This window comes from Scyliorhinus torazame, chromosome 3 (assembly GCF_047496885.1).
Source record: "Scyliorhinus torazame isolate Kashiwa2021f chromosome 3, sScyTor2.1, whole genome shotgun sequence".
Classification (NCBI taxonomy): domain Eukaryota; kingdom Metazoa; phylum Chordata; class Chondrichthyes; order Carcharhiniformes; family Scyliorhinidae; genus Scyliorhinus; species Scyliorhinus torazame.
This window is the reverse complement of record NC_092709.1, coordinates 97,976,308-97,988,891: the sequence shown is the minus strand read 5'-3', so window position 1 is coordinate 97,988,891 and position 12,584 is coordinate 97,976,308. Positions and strand designations below refer to the sequence as shown.

The 12,584-nt window shown below is 46.8% G+C and overlaps 1 protein-coding gene across 11 annotated transcripts in view; it reads left to right on the top strand.

The window, feature by feature from the left end:
• trim2a (tripartite motif containing 2a) overlaps nt 1–12,584 on the top strand; it is a 301,158-nt gene that overhangs the window by 107,060 nt on the left and 181,514 nt on the right. Inside the window, exon 1 of one of the 11 annotated variants that reach the window (XM_072496028.1) lies at nt 4,427–4,564. The exons of 8 other annotated variants lie outside the window; for them this stretch is intronic. The gene's annotated coding sequence lies outside the window, so the exon portion shown is untranslated. Of the gene's footprint in view, nt 1–4,426; nt 4,565–4,639; nt 5,020–12,584 lie in introns of those variants that run through there. 2 more of the 11 variants (XM_072496018.1, XM_072496030.1) reach the window with 2 other exon arrangements.

Genomic DNA, 12,584 nt, shown 5'->3' with positions numbered 1-12,584 from the left:
CCATGTGCGAGCAATGGGTGCCGCCATCTTCTCCCCCACACAACATGTGTGTTTCATGGGCGCCGCCATCTTGCTCCACCCCCGCAATGTGCGTTCCATGGGCGCCGCCATTTTGTGACCCCCCAGGACCTCCAGGCGCCGCCATCATGTCCACTCTGCAGCACACGGAGACCAATGGCGTTTCAGGACCCCGACGCAGCAGCCGCCTCGCTACCCGACGATCAACCACGACTCGCATCCATGGTAATCGACCAGTCCAGACCACACACTCTGACCAACGCATCCACCAGCGTGAAAGTCTACGGCCACGTGACCTGCCTACTGGACTCCGGGAGCACCGAGAGCTTTGTACATCCAAATACGGTAAGGCGCTGCTCCCTTAAGGTACACCATAGCAATCAAAATATCTCCCTGGCCTCCGGATCCCATCGCGTAGCGATCCGGGGGTACTGTACGGTCACGCTCACAGTCCAAGGCATAGAGTTCCATGGTTTTCGCCTCTACGTCCTCCCTAACCTCTGCGCTGCACTTATCCTTGGCCTGGATTTTCAGTGCAACCTCCAGAGCCTGACCCTTAAATTCGGCGGACCCTTACCACCCCTCACTGTGTGCGGCCGCGTGACCTTAAAGGTTGATCCTCCTTCCCTCTTTGCCAATCTAACTCCAGATTGCAAACCCGTCGCCACCAGGAGCAGACGGTACAGCGCCCAGGACAGGACCTTCATCAGGTCCGAGGTCCAGCGGCTGCTTCAGGAGGGAGTCATCGAGGCCAGCAACAGCCCCTGGAGAGCTCAAGTGGTAGTGGTTAAGTCTGGGGAGAAAAATCGAATGGTCGTGGACTACAGCCAGACCATCAACAGGTACACGCAGCTCGACGCGTACCCCCTCCCACGCATATCTGACATGGTTAACCAGATTGCACAATACCGGGTCTTCTCAACGGTGGACCTGAAATCCTCTTACCACCAGCTCCCATCCGTAAATCGGACCGGCCATACACCGCCTTCGAGGCAGACGGCCGGCTATATCACTTCCTTAGGGTCTCTTTCGGCGTCACCAATGGGGTTTCGGTCTTCCAAAGTGAGATGGACCGAATGGTCGACTGGTACGGCTTGCGGGCCACGTTTCCTTACCTAGACAATGTGACCATCTGCGGCCATGATCAGCAGGACCACGACGCCAACCTCGCTAAATTTCTCCGCACCGCCACTCTCCTCAACCTCACGTACAACAAGGAGAAGTGTGTGTTCCGTACAAACCGCTTAGCCATCCTCGGCTACGTGGTCCAGAACGGAGTTCTGGGGTCCGATCCCGACTGCATGCGCCCCCTCATGGAGCTTTCCCTCCACACTGCCCCAAGGCCCTCAAACGCTGCCTGGGGTTCTTCTCTTATTATGCTCAGTGGGTCCCAAACTATGCGGACAAGGCCCACTCATACAGTCCACTAATTTCTCCCTGACGGCAGAGGCCCAAAAGGCCTTCGCCCGGATCAGAGCTGATATTGCCAAGGCCACAATGCACGCTGTAGACGAAACACTTCCTTTCCAAGTAGAAAGCGACGCATCGGACGTCGCCCTTGCCGCCACCCTCAACCAGGCAGGCAGGCCCGTGGCATTCTTTACCCGCACCCTCCATGTCTCTGAAATTCGGCACTCATCCGTCGAAAAGGAGGCCCAGGCTATTGTTGAGGCTGTGCGACATTGGAGGCATTACCTGGCCGACAGGAGATTCACTCTCCTCACTGACCAACGGTCGGTTGCCTTCATGTTCAACAACACGCAGCGGGGCAAGATCAAAAATGACAAAATCTTGTGGTGGAGAATCTCGACCTATAACTACGAGATTAAGTATCGCCCTAGCAAACTCAACGAGCCCCCAGATGCCCTATCCTGAGGTACATGTGCCAGCGCACAGGTAGACCAACTCCAGACCCTGCACGACAACCTTTGTCACCCAGGGGTCACTCAGTTGTACCACTTCATTAAGGCACAGAATTTGCCCTACTCTGTCGAGGAAGTAAGGACGATCACCAAGGACTGCCAGGTCTGTGCGGAGTGCAAACCGCACTTCTACCGGCTGGACCACACACACCTGGTGAAGGCCTCCCGCCCCTTTGAACGCCTCAGTGTGGATTTCAAAGGCCCCCTCCCCTCCTCTGACCGACACACGTATTTCCTCAGTGTGATCGATGAATACTCCCATTTTCCCTTCGCCATCCCATGCCCCGACATGATGTCTGCCACCGTCATTCAAGCCCTTAATTCTATCTTCACTCAGTTCGGCTTCCCCGCCTACATCCACAGTGACAGGGAATCCTCATTCATGAGTGATGAGCTACGCCAGTTCCTGCTCAGCTGGGGTATCGCCTCCAGCAGAACGACGAGCTACAACCCCCGGGGAAATGGACAGGTAGAAAGGGAGAATGGGACGGTATGGAGGGCCGTCCAGCTGGCCCTACGGTTCAGAAATCTCTCGGCCTCCCGAGGTCCTCCCTGATGCACTACATTCCATTCGCTCATTACTTTGCACTCTACTAACAGTACACCGCATGAATGCCTTTTTGCCTTCCCCAGGAAGTCCACATCCGGGGTATCATTCCCAACTTGGCTCACAGCTCCGGGAACCCTGCTTCTCCGTAAACATGTGCGGCTCCACAAAGCGGACCCGTTGGTGGAAAGGGTGCACCTGCTTCACGCAAACCCACAGTACGCCTACGTGGCGTTCCCTGACGGCCGCCAGGATACTGTCTCCCTCAGGGACCTGGCACGAGCAGGTTCCACCCCCACACCACCCCCGTCGCCCCCCTCCCTTCCCCCACCGCCCCCATCACCCACCCTAGGACCGTCTGTCCTCCCCCTGCCCACCTCCGTTGATGAAGAGGATTTTGGCACGCTCCCAGAGTCAACTTTGACCACGACAGCACCAACATCGCCGGCTCCACTTCGTCGATCCCAGAGGACGATCAAGGTGCCGGACCGGCTGAACCTCTGACCGGCCCACCGGATGACTAGAGATATATTTTTTTTCACTGTTCTGTAAATATTAAAGATTGCGAATTGTATATAGTTATCCACCACCCCCGCCGGACTCAATTTTAACAGGGGGCGAATGTGGTAAACCACTGTGTTCCTATATTCAGGGTTGTACGGTAGAACCTGCACTACAGGTTCACCTGGGCCCCTGCATGCCAGCTCTGCCCAGGAGCCGGGTTATAAATATGTGTGGCCTTCAGCTAGCAGCCATTTCGTCAGCTGCTGTAGGAGGCAACACTTCAGATACTAATAAAGCCTCAGTTTGAATTCAACTTGGCCACCAGCGAAATTGATCGGGCCTCATAGCTAAAGGGTGTTTTGGGGTCTGTTGTAATCCTGAAAAGTGCTATATAAATGCAGTCTTTGTTTTCTTTCATTCCAGTGCACTCCTGGCCAGCCTCCCACATTCTATCCTCCATAAACTCAAGGTCATCCAAAGCTCTGCTGCCTGTGTCCTTGTTCACCCCGTGCTTGCTCCTGGGCAAACAACCTCACAATTTAAAAATTCTCTTCTTTGGTTTCAAATCCCTTCATAGCCTCCCTCGTCATCTCTGTCATCTCCTCCAGCCTCACAGTCCTCTGAGATATCTGCACTCACCAAATTCTGGCCTCTTGAGCATCATTGACTGCCTTTAGCTGCCCGGATCCTAGAATCCCCTCCCTAACCCGTTCCACCTCTCTAAACCTCTTTCCTCCTAAAACCCCTTTGACCAACCTTTTTGTCGCCTGCCCTAATATCGCTTTATGTGGCTCGCCTCTGTGTCGCATTCTGCTTTATAATTCTCGTGTTCAGTGGATAATGATTATGTGAAAGGCACGTTATAAATATGAGTTGTTTTGTTGTTGAGTCTCATCCCGCCCTCGCTGCTCTTTCTCACCAGAGGTCACTGGTTAATGGTCAAGAGCGGGAAGCCGGGGTAATTCACCTCTCTCTGACCCAGATTAACGGAGACGAGAGATCTTTTTGTATCAATATAGCTCTGCTAGTCATTCATTGCCTCAATCATAATAATAGTAGTGAACTAGCTCTTAATATGTGGCCAGAGCCGCCCTACAGTAAATCCTGAATAGAGGAGAATAGTATTGGCCATCTGTCCATCTTCATGCAATAACAGCAGCTTTATTAAAAGCATGTGGTGGTGTTCTCGCAGAGATGTGTTCTTGGAATCGGTATCACCCTTTCATTATTCCTGTTTACACAAAGATTGTCAAGGTCCAGCCTTAATAACAAACTGCGAGATCATAAATTCTGCGCGGTATTAACCGTTGGTCATTATTAATGACGTTACATCAATCTCGATCCCCCCACCCGGGCGTAGTCTTGGGCGCAGCGGATTATCGCTAACATTGCTCGGAAATGGCTGACTGAAACAGGGGGATTGGCGCAGGATGAAGCCGCTGCCCGTCCACCACCTCCTCCTCCCGGGCTGTGCATTGCTCCATATCGTGTGGTGCAGGAAACCCGGGGAACACCCCGTTGAGAAGGCAGCTCACAATCACCTCCCCCCCCTCCCTCTTCCTGAGAGCTGGCTGTGAGGATTCAGATTTCTTTATTGCTGACGCGCAGGGGTTTTATGTATTGATGTATTTTGGGAAGTTTTGCTGTGCGATGTTATTGCTCCAGCCTCGGCCCGGCCGCTGAGCTGCTGCCGGGTGGTGTGTGAAGTGGACTGCCGCCCGCGGGCTCTGCCGTCGCCGCTCAGGCTCCACCTCCTCTGCCCACAACACCAGCTGGGAGGCAGCGACAGGGCAGAGCTCGAGCGGCCCCAGTCATTGGCTGAGTGCAGCCCGGCTGGGCGAGCGAGTGTCGGCCTCCCCGGCTCTGCCTGCCCGTGCAGCCTCTCACTCTGGGCTCAGCGCTCTGACATCTGCGCCGCCTGATGGAAAGTCTCTGAGTACCCGAGCACAAGGAGGGGTTCCCACCCACTGAAGACTATCGTTGCGCTGTGTAGTACATGGGGAGAAAAAAAACAATCATGCTGGACCTGTGAGTAAAGGAGCATTTTGCTGATGGCTGAGATGCTGGTGGAGCTTTAATTTCACATTCGGTTTTGGCGCTGGATGAATGCTGACTATGTCGTGCTGAGCACATTTCTAATCTGACCCTTCAACAAAAACCGGGTTGCCTGCTGTATCTTTTTTTGATTTAAAAAAAAAAGTTTCAGCGACGCCTGGTATGAATAAAAAACCAGCAATTTAACCATGAGAACAGGTCAGGTACAGTGCTCAATGTACAATTAAACAAACCATTGCCCCATTATCTTGGCAATATAATTTGTCATTATTTGCTGACGACTTGTTTTCATGTTTAATAATGTTTATCTTTTATTTTTTTTACTGTTGACATCACGGAACTGTTATATAAATTTGCTATTTTAGCTAATCTAAATTTATCATTTAGAATAACTGGACGTTTTCGCTAAAATATGCTAACATTAGAGCCAATTCTAATTGCCAGCTATTCAGACTTTTCTGTCAAGAGCTGGAGATGCTGAGAGGCTGTTTTCCTAAAAGAGTCTAGAACACAGGGTCATAGTCTAGGATAGTTTAGGACTGAAAGGAAGAGAAATTGGATCACTGAGGTTGTGAACCTTTGGCATTTTTTCTACAACAGGGGGCTGCAGATGATCAGATGATAAGTATATTAAACAGTAATCTTATTGAATAGCAGGAGGGCGCACGAAGGGCTGGTGGCATAGCTGTCTCACAGCGCCAGGGACCTTGGGTGACTGTCGGTGTAGAGTTTGCACGTTCTCCTCGTGCCTGCGTGGATTTCCTCAGGAAGCTCCGGTTTCTTCCCACAGTCCAAAGATGTGCAGGTTAGATTACAGGGATGGGGTGGGGTAGTGGACCTGGGTAGAGTGCTCTTTCAGAGGTTTGGTGCAGACCTGATGGGCCAAATGGCCTCCTTCAGTACTGTAGGGATTCTATGATTCTACGAATGGCATGCTCCTGTTTCTTACATTGTAGCCACAGCTATGATAAATGGTACATGGTATCTGTTAATTGGTGCATACTGGAGACGACTCCATTGTTCACCTTCACTGAACCCATCTGGAAACTTTTTCACAAAGTTTCTTAAGCCCCCAATGGTCTGATTCTTTGGATGCAAGTAAGAAAACTACACAATGATCTGATATGATGATGCAATCTGTACACGCTCACCTCCCAGCTTTGTGATTGAGAAGCTATTGTTACTGGAATGATTTTAGGCTGCCTCTAGAGAAATATAAATGATTGAGTCCCAAATTATGTATTTATCTGCTGTAGTTGGGAGGGAGTGAATTAGTTTAATGCTAAACTTGAAGCTAGCTTGTTTGTATGTATGTAAAATGTTTAGAAATGCAGTTGCAACAGTTACATTTTCAACAATCCATACATTTTTGCAGTGAGTCAAAGGGGTCAATATTCAAACCACCTTATTTAAACGCATGAACATTTTATAACCAATGTATGAATACAGTGAAGTCCTGCAGCATTCCCATTGTCCGAGCAGTAGTTGGGAGCTTGGAATGTTGGAACAGTATTTGCTATGTGTTCCATGAGACAAGTGTCGAGCATGATTTGTGCATAGGTTTGAATAATTGAATGTTCTGAATGGTAAGGTATTGACCAAAATGCAAATAGATATGGAGACCTTCAAAAAGGGAATGGTTTGGTTACAGACAGGACAGATTCCCAGGAGGGGGAATGGAAGGGCTAATGGTCCCCAGATGACTAAAGAAGCTGAGCTTAAGATGAGACAGAAAAAGGAGGTTAATGGCAATTGTAATGTTCATAATACAGTGGAGAACCAAGTTGAATATAGAATGTACAGAAGAGATCTATAAAAGGGAATAGAGAAGCTATGAGAATAGATTAACAGCTAGCATAAAGAGGAATCCAAGAGTCTTTTCAAACACAAATAATAACAGAGTGGGGCTGAATAGGGACCTAAAAGGAGATCATCTTGTGGAGTAGAGGGCAGAGCATAGGTTTTGATTTTTTTAAATGTTAAAGGTATATAGGGAACAGGTGGGGTGGTGGATTTGAGACCAGGAAGAGATCAGCCATGATCTGATTGAATGGTGGAGAAGGCTCCAAGGGCTGATTGCCTACTTCTGCTTCCTATGTTCCAATGTATGTCCTAACCTCTCCAATCTATCTACATAACTGAAGTTCCTCATCCCCGAACAGGCTCCGGAATGTGGTAACTAGGGGCTTTTCACAGTAACATCATTGAAGCCTACTTGTGAAAATAAGCAATTATTATTATTATGTTATTATATATTATTATAGAGATGTTCCATCTCTCTTTACTAGAGAAGAGGATGCTGCTAATGTATTTTTCAAATTAAATTTAGAGTACCCAATTATTTTTTTCCAATTAAGGGGCAATTTAGCGTACCCAATTCACCTACCCTGCACATCTTTGGGTTGTGGGGGTGAGACCAACGCAGACATGGGGAGAAAGTGCAAACTCCATGCGGACAGTGACCCGGGGCCGGGATCGAAACTGGGTCCTCGGTGCCGTGATGCCACAGTGCTAACCACTGTGCCGGGATGCTGCCAAAGTAGCAGTAAAGGAGGAGGCAATAGTGAACTTGGATAGGATAAGAATAGATAAAGAAGAGGTACTTAAAGGAGCGGCAGTCCACAAAGCAGAAAAGTCACCCGGTCTGCATGGAATGCATCTGAGGGAAGCAAGGGTGGAAATTATGGACACTCTGGCCACAATCCTCCTTGAATATAGGGGTGATGCCAGAGGTCCGGAAAGCTGCAAATGTTACATCACTGTCTCAGAAAAGGAGAGATCAGTAAATCTGGTGATTACAGGTCAGACAGTCTAAGATCAGTGGTGGGGAAACATTTGGAGATGGTATTCTAAGCCAAAATTAATTGGCATTTGGAAAAGTATGAGCTAAAAATTAGGAAGTCAGCATGGATTTATTAGAGGCAAATCGTGTTTGGGTAACTTGAATGAGTTCTTTTAAAAAGTAACAGTCTCCAAATGAACAATTCACTTAATGCCATTCTCCCATCTTCCCATTCTTTTTCAGATAACAACCTAATTTCCTTTTAAATGCTTCAGTTGCACCTGCCTCCACCACTCTCTCAGCCAGTGCATTCCAGACCTTTACCGCTCATTTCTGTGGGAAAAAATGTGCTCATATCCCTTTTGCTTCTTTTACCAATTACTTTAAATCTGTGCTTCTCATTCTCGTGTGGAATAGTTTCTCCCCATCTACGCTCTGAAGATGTCTCATGATTTTGAATAACTATCAAATCTCCTCTCAGCCTTCTCTACTCCAAGGGCGGCACGGTGGAACAGTTGTCAGCACTGCTTCCTTACAGCTCCAGGGACCTGGGTTTCATTCCGACCTTGGATGACTGTGTGGAATTTGCAATTTCTCCCCATGTCTGCATGGGTTTCCTCCAGGTGCTCCGGTTTCCTCCCACAGTCCAAAGATGTGCAGGTTAGGTGGATTGGCCATAATAAAATTGCACCCCCCCCAAAAAAAAAATTAGCTGGGGTTACAGGGATTGGAGCGGGGGATTGGGTCTAGGTAGGGTGCTGTATCGGAGCAAGGGCCAGTGCAGACTCGATGGCCCCCTTCTGCACTGTAGGAATCCTATGATTCTGTGAAACTAGTCCTAACCTCTCCAATCTATCTACATAACTGAAGTTCCTCTCTCTGCAACCATTCTTTTAAATCTTTGCGGCTCGCTACCTGATGCTTTCATATCCTTCCTAAAATATGGCACTCAGTACTCTAGCTGAGGCTGAAGTAGTGTCTTATACGTTACGAAGGAAACATGGAAGAGGATAGTAACAGATTTTAGGAGGATATAGGCAGATTTCTGAAATGGGCAGACACAGAGCAACTGAAATCTAAATGTAGCAAAGTGTGAAGGATGAGGAGAAGCAATATGAAATAAATGATATAATTTTAAGGAAGATGCAGGAACATAGAAATCTGGGGGTTTATGTATACTGTGGCAGGAAAAAAGACTAATATAATATCCTTAGCTTTAATAATAGAAGAATAGACTACAAAATCAAGGAAATTCGTCCATGTGGAGTTTGTGCATTCTCCCCATGTCTGCATGGGTTTCGGCCCCACAATTCAAAAAGATGTGCAGGCTAGGTGGATTGGCCACGCTAAATTGCCCCTTAATAGCAAAAAAGAATTGGATATTCTAAATTTATTTAAGAAAGCAAGGAAATTATATCACTTTTATCAAGCACTGTTTAACACTCAGGTGGAGTATTGTGTACAGCACAATGCTGGACATCACACTTTGGGAAGAATGTCATGGCCATGGAGAGGATTTATGAGACTGGACAATAGATTTACTGGAATGGTACCGGAGATTTCAGTTATGTAGAAATTGGGAGAAGCTGGGCTTGTTTTTGTTAGAGCAAAGAAGGTTAAGAAGAGATCCTGAATGCACTGCCCGAAAGGTTGCTATGTGCAGATTGACTATTAATATTCAAAAGGCAGTTAGATGAAAACTTGAGTAGAAAAGACATACCGGACTGTGGGGAATTGCTAGGGGAGCAGGATTAATTGGATAGCTTTACCAAAGAACAGGCGCAGGCATGATGGATTGAATGGCCTCCTTCCATGCTGGTTTTATTTTATATTCTATGATATACCAAAAGTGGCTCAATGAGAACAATACCATGATTTGTAATGAGACAAGATTGTTTAATGATCTCATAGTTAGGGATCCTCTCGGAAGGAGCGATCACAATATGGTGGAATTTAAAATACAGATGGAGGGTGAGAAGGTAAAATCAAACACTGGTATTCTGTGCTGAAACAAAGGAGATTACAATGGGATGCGAGAAGAGCTGGCTAAGGTAGAATGGGAGCAAAGACTTTATGGTGAAACAGTTGAGGAACAGTGGAGAACCTTCCAAGCGATTTTTCACAGTGCTCAGCCAAATTTTTACCCCAACAAAATGGAAGGACGGTAGAAAGAGGGAAAATCGACCGTGGATATCTAAGGAAATAAGGGAGAGTATCAAATTGAAGGAAAAAGCATACAGAGTGGCAAAAATTAGTGGGAGACTAGAGGATTGGTAAATCTTTAGAGGGCAACAGAAAGCTACTAAAAATGCTACAAAGAAGAGTAAGATAGATTATGAGAGTAAACTTGCTCAGAATATAAAAACAGATAGTAAAAGTTTCTACAAATATATAAAACAAAAAAGAGTGGCTAAGGCAAATATTGGTCCTTTAGAGGCTGAGATTTAATAATGGGAGATGAGGAAATGGCTGAGGAACTGAACAGGTTTTTGGGGTCAGTCTTCACAGTGCAAGACACAAATAACATGCCAGTGACTGATAGAAATGAGGCTATGACAGGTGAGGACCTTGAGACGATTGTTATCACTAAGGAGGTAGTGATGGGCAAGCTAATGGGGGCTAAAGGTAGACAAGTCTCCTGGCCCTGATGGAATGCATCCCAGGGTACTAAAAGAGATGGCTAGGGAAATTGCAAATGCACTCGCGATAATTTACCAAAATTCACTAGATTCTGGGGTGGTCTGGGGTAGGCAGGAAGCGGGTAATTATAGGAAAGTTAGATTAACTTTGGTAGTAGGGAAGATGCTGGAATCTATCATCAAGGAAGAAATAGCGAGGTATCTGGATGGAAATTGTCCCATTGGACAGATGCAGCATGGGTTCATAAAGGGCAGGTCGTGCCTAACTAATTTGGTGGAATTTTTTGAGAACATTACCAGTGCAGTAGATAAAGGGGAGCCAATGGATGTGGTATATGGATTTCAAGAAAGTTTTTGACAAGGTGCCACACAAAAGGTTGCTCCATAAGATAAAGATGCATGGCATTAAGGGGCAGCACGGTAGCATGGTGGTTAGCACAATTGCTTCACAGCTCCAGGGTCCCAGGTTCGATTCCGGCTTGGGTCACTGTCTGTGCGGAGTTTGCACGTTCTCCCCGTGTGTGCGTGGGTTTCCTCCGGGTTCTCCGGTTTCCTCCCACAGTCCAAAGATGTGCGGGTTAGGTGGATTGGCCATGCTAAATTGCCCATAGTGTCCAAAATTGCCCGTAGGGTGGGGTTACTGGGTTATGGGCATTAGGTGGGGTTACTGGGTTATGGGGATAGGGTGGAGGTTTGGACCTTCGGTAGGGTGCTCTTTCCAAGAGCCGGTGCAGACTCGATGGGCCGAATGGCCTCCTTCTGCACTGTAAATTCTATGTCTATGTCTATTAAGGGTAAAGTAGTAGCACGGATAGAGGATTGGTTAATTAATATATAGCAAAGAGTGGTATTAATGGGTGTTTCTCTGGTTGGCAATCGGTAGCTAGTGGTGTCCCTCAGGGATCAGTGTTGGGCCCACAATTGTTCACAATTTACATAGATGATTTGGAATTGGGGACCAAGTGCAATGTGTCCAAGTTTGCAGATGACACTAAGATGAGTGGTAAAGCAAAAAGTGTAGAGGATACTGGAAGTCTGCAGAGGGATTTAGATAATTTAAGTGAATGGGCTAGGGTCTGGCAGATGGAATACAATGTTGACAAATGTGAGGTTATCCATTTTGGTAGGAATAACAGCAAAAGGGATTATTATTTAAATGATAAAATATTAAAACATTCTGCTGTGCAGAGGGACCTGGGTGTCCTAGTGCATGAGTCGCAAAAAGTTGGTTTACAGGTGCAGCAGGTGGTTAAGAAGGCGAATGGAGTTTTGTCCTTCATTGCTAGAGGAGTTTAAGACTACGGAGATTATGCTGCAACTGTATAAGCTATTAGTGAGGCCACACCTGGAGTATTGTGTTCAGTTTTGGCCTCCTTACCTGAGAAAGGATGTACTGGTGCTGGAGGGTGTGCAGAGGAGATTCACTAGGTTAATCCCAGAGTTGAGGGGGTTGGATTAGGAGGAGAGGTTGAGTAGACTGGGACTGTACTCGTTGGAATTTAGAAGGATGCGGGGAGATCTTATAGAAACATAAAATTATGAAGGGACTAGATAGGATAGATGCGGGCAGGTTGTTTCCACTGGCGGGTGAAAGCAGAACTAGGGGGCATAGCCTCAAAATAAGGGGAAGTAAATTTAGGACTGAGTTTAGGAGGAATGTCTTCTCCCAAAGGGTTGTGAATCTATGGAATTCTCTGCCCAGTGAAGCAGTTGAGGCTCCTTCATTAAATGTTTTCAAGATAAAAATAGATAGTTTTTTGAAGAATAAAGGAATAAAGGGTTATGATGTTCAGGTGGGAAAGTGGAGCTGAGTCCACAAAAGATCAGCCATGATCTCATTGAATGGCTAGTTCTTATGTTCTTATTTGGAGGAACAAATGCAAAAGACAGACTTGCATTTATATGGTCCTTTTTTACAATATCAACTCATTTGTACAGTTTTTGCAGAACACTGTACCTTGCTTTGAAAATTCTTGTGATTAATCCAGTTATTTCTCGCTGGCACTGTAGTTTAATGGGCATTCTTCAGTGACCTTTTTTAACCACAGAAATTTCAAATAGATTTCATTATACCCAATTCAGTAGATCAATGCAAGATTGTCATGGGCAGGACAAGC